The sequence below is a fragment of the Triticum urartu genome, chromosome 1A, assembly GCF_056163025.1.
Source record: "Triticum urartu cultivar PI428250 chromosome 1A, HENAU_Tu73, whole genome shotgun sequence".
NCBI lineage: Eukaryota > Viridiplantae > Streptophyta > Magnoliopsida > Poales > Poaceae > Triticum > Triticum urartu.
Window position 1 is genome coordinate 566,167,865 of NC_141873.1, and position 12,182 is coordinate 566,180,046.

General features: G+C 44.6%; 1 pseudogene; it reads left to right on the plus strand.

Annotated features, from left to right (window-relative positions):
• The first annotated feature begins 10,163 nt into the window (after positions 1 to 10,163).
• On the plus strand, positions 10,164 to 11,297 carry LOC147992822 (uncharacterized; annotated as a pseudogene).
• Positions 11,298 to 12,182: the final 885 nt, after the last annotated feature.

Sequence of the window (12,182 nt, forward strand, 5' to 3'; positions counted from 1 at the left end):
CGGGCCAATTCTCCACCAAGTCCCTCTATCTGACCATCGCCCCCTCCTTCGCCCCCCCCCCTTTCGGTGGTGTGGTCCATGTGCTTGCCACTAAAAATACGGATATTCATGTGGCAATGGATCCGCGGACGGATCCCGTCTGGGGTGGAGGTTCGCAAGCGCAATGGCCCCGGGTCTGGCCTCTGCCCGCTATGCGGTACCCCCGAAGATTCCAATCACATCTTCTTCTCCTGCATGTCCGCTCCATTCGTTTGGAGCTACTTAAGAGAAGTGGTGGGCGGTGATTGGTGCCACACCAACTTCCATGACCTCTTTGCCGAACTCCAGAACTCTCCCTGCCCTCTCGCCACATTAGGTGGCTCGATATTGGGGCACTCGCGTGGACCCTCTTGATGATCCGCAATAAGCTTGTGATTCAGCGCATCCCTCTCTGACGGGCTACTGACGCTCTCTTCAAATTGTCTGTTTTCTAGCAGCTCTGGCGACCGCTTAGCCGCCCTTAGGATCGGGACGCAATCTCCACCTTCATCGCGCTTGATAGACGTCCGCCTTTCACCGCCGCTCCCTCCGCCACCACCAGAGCCTAATTAGACGGCTGGCATGTTCGTCGCCGGCTGCGGCCGCCTTCCTTTTTTATTTTTTTTGGGCTTGTTGAGCTGTGCCCTCAGCAGAACCTTTGTACTCCTTGTTGTGTGACCTGGGTGTGTGTGTTCTGAACTAGTCCGTGTATGTGTGCTCTTGGTGGTTTGCTTTATTTATAAAGCGGGGCGAAAGCCTTTTTCGGTATATGGGCAATGCAACACTATATAATATCATCGTACAAGTATAAAATCTGCAAATGATTTATAAAGCCTTTTTGCGTATATGGGCAATGCAGCACTATGTATTACTATGTTTAAACTTAAGATAGAAGTCGATGGCAGCCTTTCACAACACCATAAACCAATGCTAATGTTAAAATTCAAAGTATATCTTCCTCATTTGGGCGGCTTGTTAAGAAGTTCAGATATCATGTAATCTGCACAAATACGCACGCTGAAATTTAAAGTATTGCATCCTCGTGCTGACAGGCCCATCCAGGGGGCTGTGCGAGCAGTTTGACCGCACCGGGCCCCTAAATTCCAAGGGGCCCCAATTTTTTGGGCCAACGTTGTATATTTTTTATCAGGACTGATCTGACCGCCCGAGTGCTTCCTCCCAATCGATCGATCGTACGACCCGAGCCTCTCCCCAACTCCCCCCTCTGGGTCAGCCTTCTGCCACACTATTCTTTCCAGCCTTCCTGAATTCGCCTAACAAATTCGAGCAGAAACGAGCCCCAGCAAGGTCCAACGTAGCCAGGAAAAGCAGAAGGCAGACGCTGCTAGCCGGCGGTCAAGCGCTCGGGCTTAGGCCAGATTGATTTGATGAATCACCGACCAGTCCATGTCTATCAGGTGGCCCCAAGACCAAGAAGTATTATTTAGGTCATTTTTCATGTTCAATAATCTAATGGTTAATGGGTATACTATATATGTGCATCAGTTCTTAAGTAAGCTACTTAATAAACTGTTCTATGTTTATTGCTTCACCGATGTGTTCTTTATAGAAGATAGTTGGTGTATTTGATACATTCCATAATATTGTACAAAATACCGCATATTTAAAGGTAATGGCTTAAACGAGAGTGTTCTTTAGTTGTATATAAATATTTTAGTTACAAGAATATTTAAAACTTTAGGACTTTATTTTGCATTTCACACCGGGGCCCCGAATTCCTGGAGACGGCCCTGCATGCTAACATACAATCTGCAATCGAATTCTTGCAATATGGTTTATGCAAATCAGACATGCTAGTAGCTTTAAACATGAGACAAGAGTTCACAACACAATAATACAATGCCTTTAAGTAACTTAATTGCATACAATCTATGAAGCAGGCGCTGAAAGAAAATTTTACACAATAGCACAGGCTCACCTTGCTTTGTAGCAAAGAGGGAGGCCATGCCAGGACCTAGGGATGGGCCGCCTCATTACGCTGATATGCACCTTTAAAGAGCACCCAGATATCCGGTCTTTCCAGGCATAATGACAGGTACAACTCCAAATATTCTTATGTGTCCTTGGGGTAGAAAATACACAGGTAGACAAAGCCATCGATGACGGCCACAAGATCCACCTTGACACGACAGCCCTCTTTCTCCATTGAGCACCCGGTGAGCCTCCTAACGATCGGGGGCAATGGGAAATTCCGGTACGCAATCCATCTCTCGACGACACTGCCATTGTCCACGAACCAAGATACGATTGTCTTATTCTTTATATCTGTGATGCAGAGCTTCTCATCCTTTGTCACACCAAGCTTATACTTTGCCTCACCCAATTCCGGTTGCAAAGGCATTGGCAGATCGATCAGCGAGAACTGAAAGGTCGCGGTGTCGAGCACCATGATTTGGTCATACATCCGGCCTGTCAAGCAAACAAGCCGATGCACCACCATGCCACAGCCAGTCTTGGGCATGTCAGATTCACCGAGCCACAGCATGGTCTCCGGGAAGATTTGCCACTCCATGGTGTCCAATGAGAAGACGGCGGGGCGCTCTGGCCGTCCGCTGCCTTGAAATACACAGACCACGCGGGCCGGCTCCCGACCATCTTGGGAGGGGAGCGTGTAGAACTCAAGGTGGATGCACCTAGACCGCGCCGGCGGCAGATTGAGGAACAGATCCAGGGCCTGCGTCAGCGGGCTGTAGGCGGCGGTCCGCTTGGTGCGCCCGCTCCAGTTGTCGAGGATGAGGTAGCCGTCGGCGCTAGGCTGCCAGGATTTGATCTTCCACCGAGAGGGATGGGCGTCGGCGTGGGAGACGTCAAAGAAATCGGCGGCGACGCCTGGGTCGCGCCGCCGCCAGTGGCAAGGGTGGAGCGGGACGACCTCCATGTCGGGCTCGAGGAAGAGAGCGAGCACGGGCGGCGCGTGGCGCTCGCGGAAGCTACAGTGGAAGGCGGGGGTCCACTAGTAGAAAATAGGGCTTTGGTCACAGGGCAATATTCACATTAGTCCCGGTTCGTGCGGCTAAGGCATTAGTCCCGGTTCACCTGAGCCCTTTAGTCCCGGTTTAAGACACGAACCGAGACTAAAGGGTGCGATGCCCTTTAGTCCCGGTTTGTGTCTCAAACCGTGACTAAAGATTAGACCTTTAGTCCCGGTTTGAGACACGAACCGGGACTAAAGGGTGCGATGCCCTTTAGTCCCGGTTTGTGTCTCAAACCGGGACTAAAGGTCCCATTTTCAAACTCTACCCCCCCCCCCTTGGATCGCCTTTTTTGTTTTGAAAAAATCAAAAGAAAATGATAAAAACTTCAAAAAATAAAATCCTTCGAGAGGTAGTTATATTACTACATCTACTAGTTAGGAAAATTTAAAAACTTAAATTTGGACATGTTTTGCAAAAAGTGCAGGAAAAACGTAAAACGGCTATAACTTTTGCATACGATGTCGGAAAAAAACGTATAATATATCAAAATGTTCAGCACGAAAATCTGCATCCGATTTTTATCAAAATGTTTTGCAAATTTTTAGAATCCTTAAATTCTAAAAGGAAAAAAAGTTATGCTCAAATTTCAGTTTTTTTGTATTTTCGTTAAATCTGGTCAAACTATGGTCAAACTACTTATTCAAGAAGTATTAGTGTTACTAAATAATTATTCAAGAATATTAGTGTGACTAAATAATTGTTTCAGTTTTTTTGAATTTTGGTCAAATCTGGTCAAACTGTGGTCAAAAAATGGTCAAACTACTTATTCAAGAAATATTAGTGTTACTAAATAATTATTTCAGTTTTTTTGAATTTTGGTCAAATCTGGTCCAACATTGGTCAAACTATGGTCAAACTGTGGTCAAACTACTTATTCAAGAAATATTAGTGTTACTAAATAATTATTGTTTTTAGAACAATAGTTTCAAACTCAAACAGTGAAATGTGTGACTTCATGCTCAAGCTAAATTCCTGAGGGTTAATAGGATTGACATCTTACTATTGTCAGGAAAACAACAAGTGCAGACTTGGAAACGAGGGAGAATAGAACCCGAAAGTTAAGCGTGCTCAGGCTGAAGTAGTCAGAGGATGGGTGACCGTCCGGGAAGTTAGATGATTTGGAATGATGAGGGGTGATTAGAGATTAGAGATTAAATTGAGCAGTGATGAGGGGTGATTAGAGATTAGAGGTTAAAAAATTTCAGAAATTTGAAAATAAAAAAATTTCAAAAAAAATTTCAAAAAAATTTCATAAATTTTCCTTTAGTACCGGTTGGTGTTACCAACCGGGACTAAAGGTGGACCTCCGGGCAGCGGCCACGTGGAGGGCCTTTAGTCCCGGTTCGTATAAGAACCGAGACTAAAGGGGGAGGCTTTAGTAACAACCCTTTAGTCCCGGTTCCAGAACCGGGACTAAAGGCCCTTATGAACCGGGACTAAAGGCCCTTTATCTACTAGTGGTCGCGCGGACGGCGCAGCGGAAGGCGCGGCAGGCGGCGCAGACGAGGGTCGGGAGGGCGGGGAGGCGGAGGAGATCTGGCGGAGGAGGTCGTCGCCGAGATCGAATATGGTGGTGGGAGCGGGCGGTGGCGGTTGGAGGTCCATGGCCGGCGGCGGTTGAGACTGGCGAGGTGAAGCGACGGCGGGCGCGTATTTGGGAACGGGCCGGCACGGTCTGTAAAAAGGAGTTTAAAAGAAAAACGGTAAAACAGATTATACGAAGAAACAGTAAAAATTAGAAAAACCGGCTTTAATCTCTCCCTGTGTTTTTTTTATAACCACCATACTGGCAATTTTATTCAATATAATAAGGCGGTTTACATCTAATTGCATGGTTGCAATCAAGAACTCAGGGGATACATCATACTACATAACAATACTCGAAGCAGTAACTAAACCCTCTTTTGCACAGCAATGAGCAGCTTCATTGGGGGTTTACATGCTTTAATCTCTCCCTGTGTTTAGTGCTTCGTATTATGAACAAAGGGGTTTAAGTGGAAACTCATCAAGACCGGGCCTGTCAAAAATACGAAGGTCATGAAGTCTACGAGAAGGCCTTCGTCCTACTTTATTATATATGCTAGTGTAGTACTCCCTCCGTTTCTTTTTACTCCGCATATAAAATTTAGTCAAAGTCAAACTGCACAAAGTTTAACCAAATTTATACAAAAAATATGAACATCTACAATACTAAAACTATATAGTATGAACATACTTTCATGGTGCATATGATAATATTGATTTCATATTGTGAATGTTTATATTTTTTAATATAAAGTTAGTCAAACTCTACAAAGCTTGACTTTGACCAAAGAGAATGTAGATGACCAATTACAAGTATGTGTCAATACCACATATATTCAATGCAAAGTATTGATTCCTAATAAATGACGTGTTAACTAGGAGTATTGTGTTTTGCAGTGCCACAATTATGAGCAGTGTTTGATCACCCTGATATAAAGAGTGTCATGTGATTGATTCTGCATGCACACATATTGACTGTGTACAAGATTCTTTGTAGCACGTCACCCTACTGGCTCACAAGTAACATCCAGACACGTTCACTTCAAGGTTTTTGGAGGTGAACATTCCTTGTTACTAGGTTTCAAAATTTGTTGAAATGAAAACCATAAAAACAAGGGAAGGCAGGAAGTGGGGTTAAGAAACGACACTTAGCAAGTTGGCATAATCCTAGCTGATGTGCCTTTGAGAAGTGATGCATTCCTTTAAATTTTCTTTGCAAGTTCTTTCTCCTAATTCCTCTTGATATCTCAAGTGATAGTACAAATGCATCATGTATGAAACATCATTGTATTCTACTGCAAGCAACGATTTATTCTCTTTTACTATCTCTACAGGTATGTCCTAAACTCCTAATTAATGCAACACAAGACAACTCATCCAGACATGACATAAGATTTCATTCAACATTACAGTGCTCTAAGATCATCAATGGACATGTTGCCCCTCCGGCCTGAGCCACTGCCCTGGGGTTCCCTTGTGGCATGGATTATCTTTTCCGAACCTATTCCGAAACTGAAAAAAACACTATTTTTGATTTTGCTTGCCCCTATAGTAAAATTCGGTTTTCACTTATACTAACAGAATTTAATTTGGGCGGTTTGGTTTTATACAGTTTACCGAAAACAGAAACCAAAGTAACCAAGTCGAACACACAAAATCCTAGCACCCAAGTACATGCAACTACTATGGCCTAACTACTGCGTACATGCGAGTCAGGGGCGACCTTATTTCTCTCCTAGGCCTGCCACGTACATGCAACTATCCAAGCCCAACACTTTTGTATAATAGTTTCTCCTAGAGAGCGCCAGTAGCCCAGTACGGCACTTCACTTAGGGTTTGTCCCACCTCGCCTAGCTACACCGGTTGAGACAGTGAGCTTGGCTACTTAAGAAGGGAGGGTATGATAGGTATAATGCGCACAATAGTTAGCTCGCGCCGAGGAAAAATGTTGTAAAAATATGTTTTTTGTACATGGTCCCTATTAAAACTGAAAACCGAACCGAAATAATTGGTTAACCGAATTTTTGGTTAGTTGATTTTTTGTGTCTATTTTGCTTTTCACTTTGGCTAACCGAATTCACAGAAGAAAATAGTAGAAACCAAAATTACGCCCATGCCTAGTTTTGTATGCATCCACCATGGATGAGCAAACTTCATCATACCATTCATACCACAAATATCTTTTGCCTCATGCACTCTGTCTAGACTTCAACAAATTCCTATGTCCCCTAACTATGGAAATCATGTTTGTTCAGGCCATTTATTTCTATTGTGTTGTTTTCTTAACTAGCACTTGCTTTATTTACATGTTTTATTTTATTGTGGTAGATTTGAAATAAGTTCTCGCGCACACTTCATAAACCAAGGCAACTAACAAGAGTGTTCATACACCAATGGGAGAGTGGCCCATGAGGCGCAATGCCTACCACTGCCTCACACACGTGCTCTAGTCCCCTTCCTCTCCCTATTTAACTACCACCAAAATCAAGACATTTGTTGCGCAAATCACCTATGCTTCACACACAACAAGAGTATCAACCGACATGACTGCTGACACACTGGCCTCTAATGCCCAAATTGGAATCATTATCCACTCAATTCCAACACAACTAGTTGCTTTTTAGATTACAATACTATTCATGCTTATCTTTCTCTACTATAATCCAAAGAACTAATGTCCGCACTTTATGAACAAACCATATCTCTTTATATAAAAAGAAAACATATCTTCTTGAAAGTACTTTGATGAGAATTATCTTCACATCATATGAGTAATGACCTTGTTTTCTATCTTTGCCTACAAGATTATGTGTACCATGTGTTTAATTGTGTGTTGGAATTGGCTTGTGGAACGACCAAGATCACCACAAAACATATTAAGGAATGGCATGCACCTATTAATGGAACATGGAGTGCATTGATTCTACACCTACTTGCCTGCTATGATACCCATAGCAAACATCTACTCACCTATATATCCTCTTCACTTGTTAGCTAGTGATTTTTGTAGTCTACACTCCACGCTTGTATTTTAGCATCAAGATAATAGCTAGGTTTGGTTGTACACCATGGAATGCTAGGTGGCCAATTCAAAGAACATATCAGTACTATTTTTAATACCAAATATTGGTTTGTGGTCAAGAACATGGTGAAGATATATATGAATGAAAGACATCAGGACAAATCCTACACTGGGGCGGAGCTAGCATCAGGCTATGCTCAGGTCTAAGCTAGCTTAAGTTATCCATTCTACAAATTTTATGTGCTTTGTAAGAAGAAGCTAGAAGGCCTATTGTTCCTAAGCCTAGGGCTATAGCCCTGGCTACTATAGGCCTATCTCTTACACTGATCCTACAACAAAAGAATTTCTAGTAGTACTAACTTTATGTGGGTATATTGGGACCTATATTTGTTTCAACAAGGTTGCAAAGAACTTATTTGCACTGTCTAATGCCGCCTTCTGCAGTTAAGTATCCCCAAACAGTGTTTGATCACTTCAATAGAAGAAGTGCGATGCAGCAAGACCCCTTTGGCAACTTATGGGCATTGTGCGGTGTCTCCTTTTTCAGTAAAGTTTCTCCGAGGGGAGTTTGATCACCCTAGTATAAGGAATGCGATGTAATCCAAGACCGCGCAGAACAGTGCATACTTTATCATGTATAAGCATGCTGATTGTACCATGCAGTTTTATCGCCTCACAAGTTGTATGTGCTCGAGCTCTAGCAAACAACTCCATAGAGGTCCTAATTTTTTGGTAACATAACACCATTGGGCTTTTGGAGCTGTGATTTTTGTTCAATATAGGTTCTGCATTTAGTAAGGGAACACTGTGGGCATCAGGAAAGGGAAGACAAGAAGTAGGCGAAGAAATGGCACTTTGTATGATGCCAATCCACATCTGGCGTGTCTCAACTGTAGTTGCGTTGTTTTCAGGTGCTCATACACATGTGTCCTTTATGAAACATCATGGTATTCAATTGCAAGTGGCGCTTCACTGGCGACTAGATAGCCAACCAAGATGGTTTCCTCTGTGTTGGCCTCCAGCACACTACATCTTCCGTCCTTCGCGAGGAGTAGGGACACAGTGGTGCCGATGACCTTGCCAGAGGGGTTGCTAATGAAATTATTCCTGGGCCCGATTATGTCTCCTCAAACTAGCTTGACGATCGACATGCGCATGATGGACAAGGTATCGTATCATTAGTCTTTCTTTATTTTATTAGACCTCTTTCTCTTTGCTATTTAGGCGGGCTATGCCTCCCTATTTCGTAGCTTCTTTCAAACCGAACCATCCTCTCTCTCAAAAAAAGCTGCTTCCAAACTGCGTCCAAGGTATAGTTCTTAAAGTCAAATGTGCCTTAAAACGGTGGTGCTTGTAACTTAACAATTTTTTGGATTAAGCCTAACTATTAATGATTATCATCATTATTTTTATTGTTCTTATTATTCTTATCATCGTCATCATCATTATTCAATGTTGCTATGCAGTAGAGTGACCTGCGTATCAAGTGCATGTGGTTCTTCCTCTGCAATAGTTGGCGGAAACGTACCTAGTGGGTTTGTCCGAGGACACTAATTTGTGTGTTGTCCATGTCAACCATGTGACCATCATGTCCAAAGATATTCAGCTGGCTTGGCGGATCCACGATGAAAGAATGTAATGGGCTCAACACCAACACATTGCTTATTTTCCAAAGTATTCCGCATAGTTTGATGATGCAAATTATCCAAAATACTTTTTACACACCTGATTGCAGGCCGTTTCATTGTGTTGGTGACTACACATTTCTTCATGAAATTTTATAGGTACATAGTGAGTAGACACACTTGGTTGCTCGAAATGTCTCTACATATTTTTTTTGCGGGTGTCTCTACATGTATTGTTGTCGAGTATTTTTCTAGATAATAAAGTTGAGTCTCTCCATACGGAGTATGATTTCTCCATGTTGTAGGGCAAGAAACATGTCTACTTTATAAATAGTGGGGTAGCTTCCAGATTGGTATGTCCCGGGTTGAAGGATACGATTCCCTTTTGAATGGGGAGTTGGTAAGATCGTCGTTTATTAGATATTTTTAATTAGACTAGCTTAGACCTGCCAGCACGAATCTCAAAGCTCCTCAATCTTACGGTGACTACCTGTGTGGCATCTATCCCCGGTGGCATGAAACTATTTTCGATTTATGTACTGGATCATATCCTGAAGACTGTATTTTTAGACCGAGTTGCATACTTTGTACTAACAGAAAAGAGGAATACAGATCCTCAAAAAAAAAGAGGAACACGTACGCACTGCCCCTCTGTCTGATATTTCCTATCGAAATTGATATGTGAAATCTTACTTTACAACCCTGAACACGAGATGCTTTCGACATGTATGAAATGATGAAATCAGTGAATTCTGTGGTGTACTGTGACTCTGTGAGACATGCGATCTCTGGTTTTCTGTATTTGTAGTTGAGATTGTAATTGATTGTTACCTACGACAACCAGTAATGCTACAAAGGAGAACGTTTTCCCCGAAACCCTAAAACCCCTCTGGCAGTGGCGACTAGGGCTTCGAAGTGGAACTGCGGCGGCCGCTAGTTTCCACACCGGCAGGCCGCGCTTGAGATCCCGGCGTGGGGATGGCCTCATCCCCTCAGGGCGCGGGCACGGGAAAGATGCCGGAGTCACCCAGGGCGGCAAGAGCACGTCTGGAGGAGGCTCTGGGCAAGATGGGAATCGCCGATGAAGAGGCAACACCGTTGGTCATCGATGATCGAGAGGGCGATAGACCTAAGAGATGGCTCATCGCCGGCAAGGTTCTACACCGGAATCTGCTCCATACCAACACCATAGCCGGCGCTCTTCGGCCTGCATGGGGCAATCCCTGAGGTCTACAATTTAGATCGATGGGGGAGAATATGTTCGTGGCAGAGTTTGAGAATCAACGGGATCGTGATCGCATCTGGCAGGGATCGCCATGGCACGTGAGCAAGAACGCTATAATTCTGGCAGACTTTGAAGATTGCATGCGGCCCGACGAAGTTAAGTTTGAGCGGCTCCATCTATGGGCTAGGGTTCCAAATCTCCCATACAACATGCGTGATGACACATGGGGGAAACTGATCGCGCAGCAGATCGATAAGGATGCCACTTCAATCCAGTTTGATCATGTGGGTGGCTTCTTGCGAGCGCGGGTATCCATTGATGTCAGCAAACCTCTCAGGAGGTGGATTTTGATAGACTCGACAAAGAGAAAGAAGGTTGATCTCTACGATATACAGTACGAGCAAGTTCCTCACTTCTGCTTTTCTTGTGGTCGTTTGGGCCATTCTGATATCATGTGCCCTACACCGGGTCCTCGCGATGACAAAGGAAATCTCCCTTTTGGACCAAAGTTGAGGGCACCAGAGCAACGGGGGAAGGCTACGTCGACGGACAGCTCAAGTCATGAGGAGCACACGGAGCCGAGTAGCCATCGAGAGCCCAAGAATTCTTCCAACGCCGGCAAAGGTGATGAGGTGACCTCCCCTGCAAAGGAACATGCAAACATCAAGAGGAAGGGAGCCCCAAAACAGGTCTACCGGCGGGTGGAACACCCTCCTCTCATGCTAACGAATGGTGTAGCTCCTGGGAACATTGACCATATGCAAGATGAGGACGCAAATGCATTAGCACTCGGAGATGGACAAGAGTTAGAGCGGGAAGCAAAGAAGAAGAAACCCACACCTGAGAATTCGGCAGAGACTGCAGGGCAGTCCTGCCCGTCCCAATGAGCTGCATAAGCTGGAACTGCCGGGGGCTTGGGAACCCCGAGGCAGTTCGAGAGCTTCGCAATATTGTGAAGCAAGAGTTACCCCTCCTACTCTTTTTCATGGAAAATAAAATATCAGCGAAAAGAGTAGAGAGCCTGCAACATTCGCTGGGATTTACAGGATGTTTTGCAGTTAATAGCACGGGATTGAGCGGCGGCATCGGACTATTTTGGTCCCGGGATGTGGATGTCGAGCTCAAAAATTTCAGTTCCGCCCACATTGATGTGATGGTGCGGAGGACAGACCAAGTTTCGCCAATATGGCGGTTTACGGGGTTCTATGGAGCCCCAAGAGTGGAGAATCGTCACCATAGCTGGCGGTTTCTTCGGACCCTGCATGCCATACAACACTCTGTGTGGTTATGCATGGGTGATCTCAACGAGACTCTCTACGCCACTGAACACTTCAGTATCTCGGCCAGGCCGGAGTGGCAAATGAGAGCGTTCCGAGAGGTCGTCGATGAGTGTTCCTTCCAAGACCTTGGCTGGTCTGGGGTGTCTTACACCTGGGATAACCGGCAGGGGGGAAATTCGAATGTTATAGCCCGTCTGGATCGAGCATTAGCTAATGAAGATTTCAGGCAGCTTTATGATCAGATTGGAGTAAGGCACGTTTGTGCAGCTGAGTCGGACCATTGCTTCATCGTTGTAAATTTGAACCAGCTGCCAAATAGGTCTCGCTCAAAGCGTCAGTTCCGGTACGAGAACGTTTGGCAGACACATATTGATTATGAACGCCTAGTTACTAAAACTTCGCGTCGGACCCAACGGGGACCGGGACTGCAGGGTGTGGCTGATTCACTTGGTGATCTCCAAAGAACACTTGAACCATGGGGAGAAAGAGAGT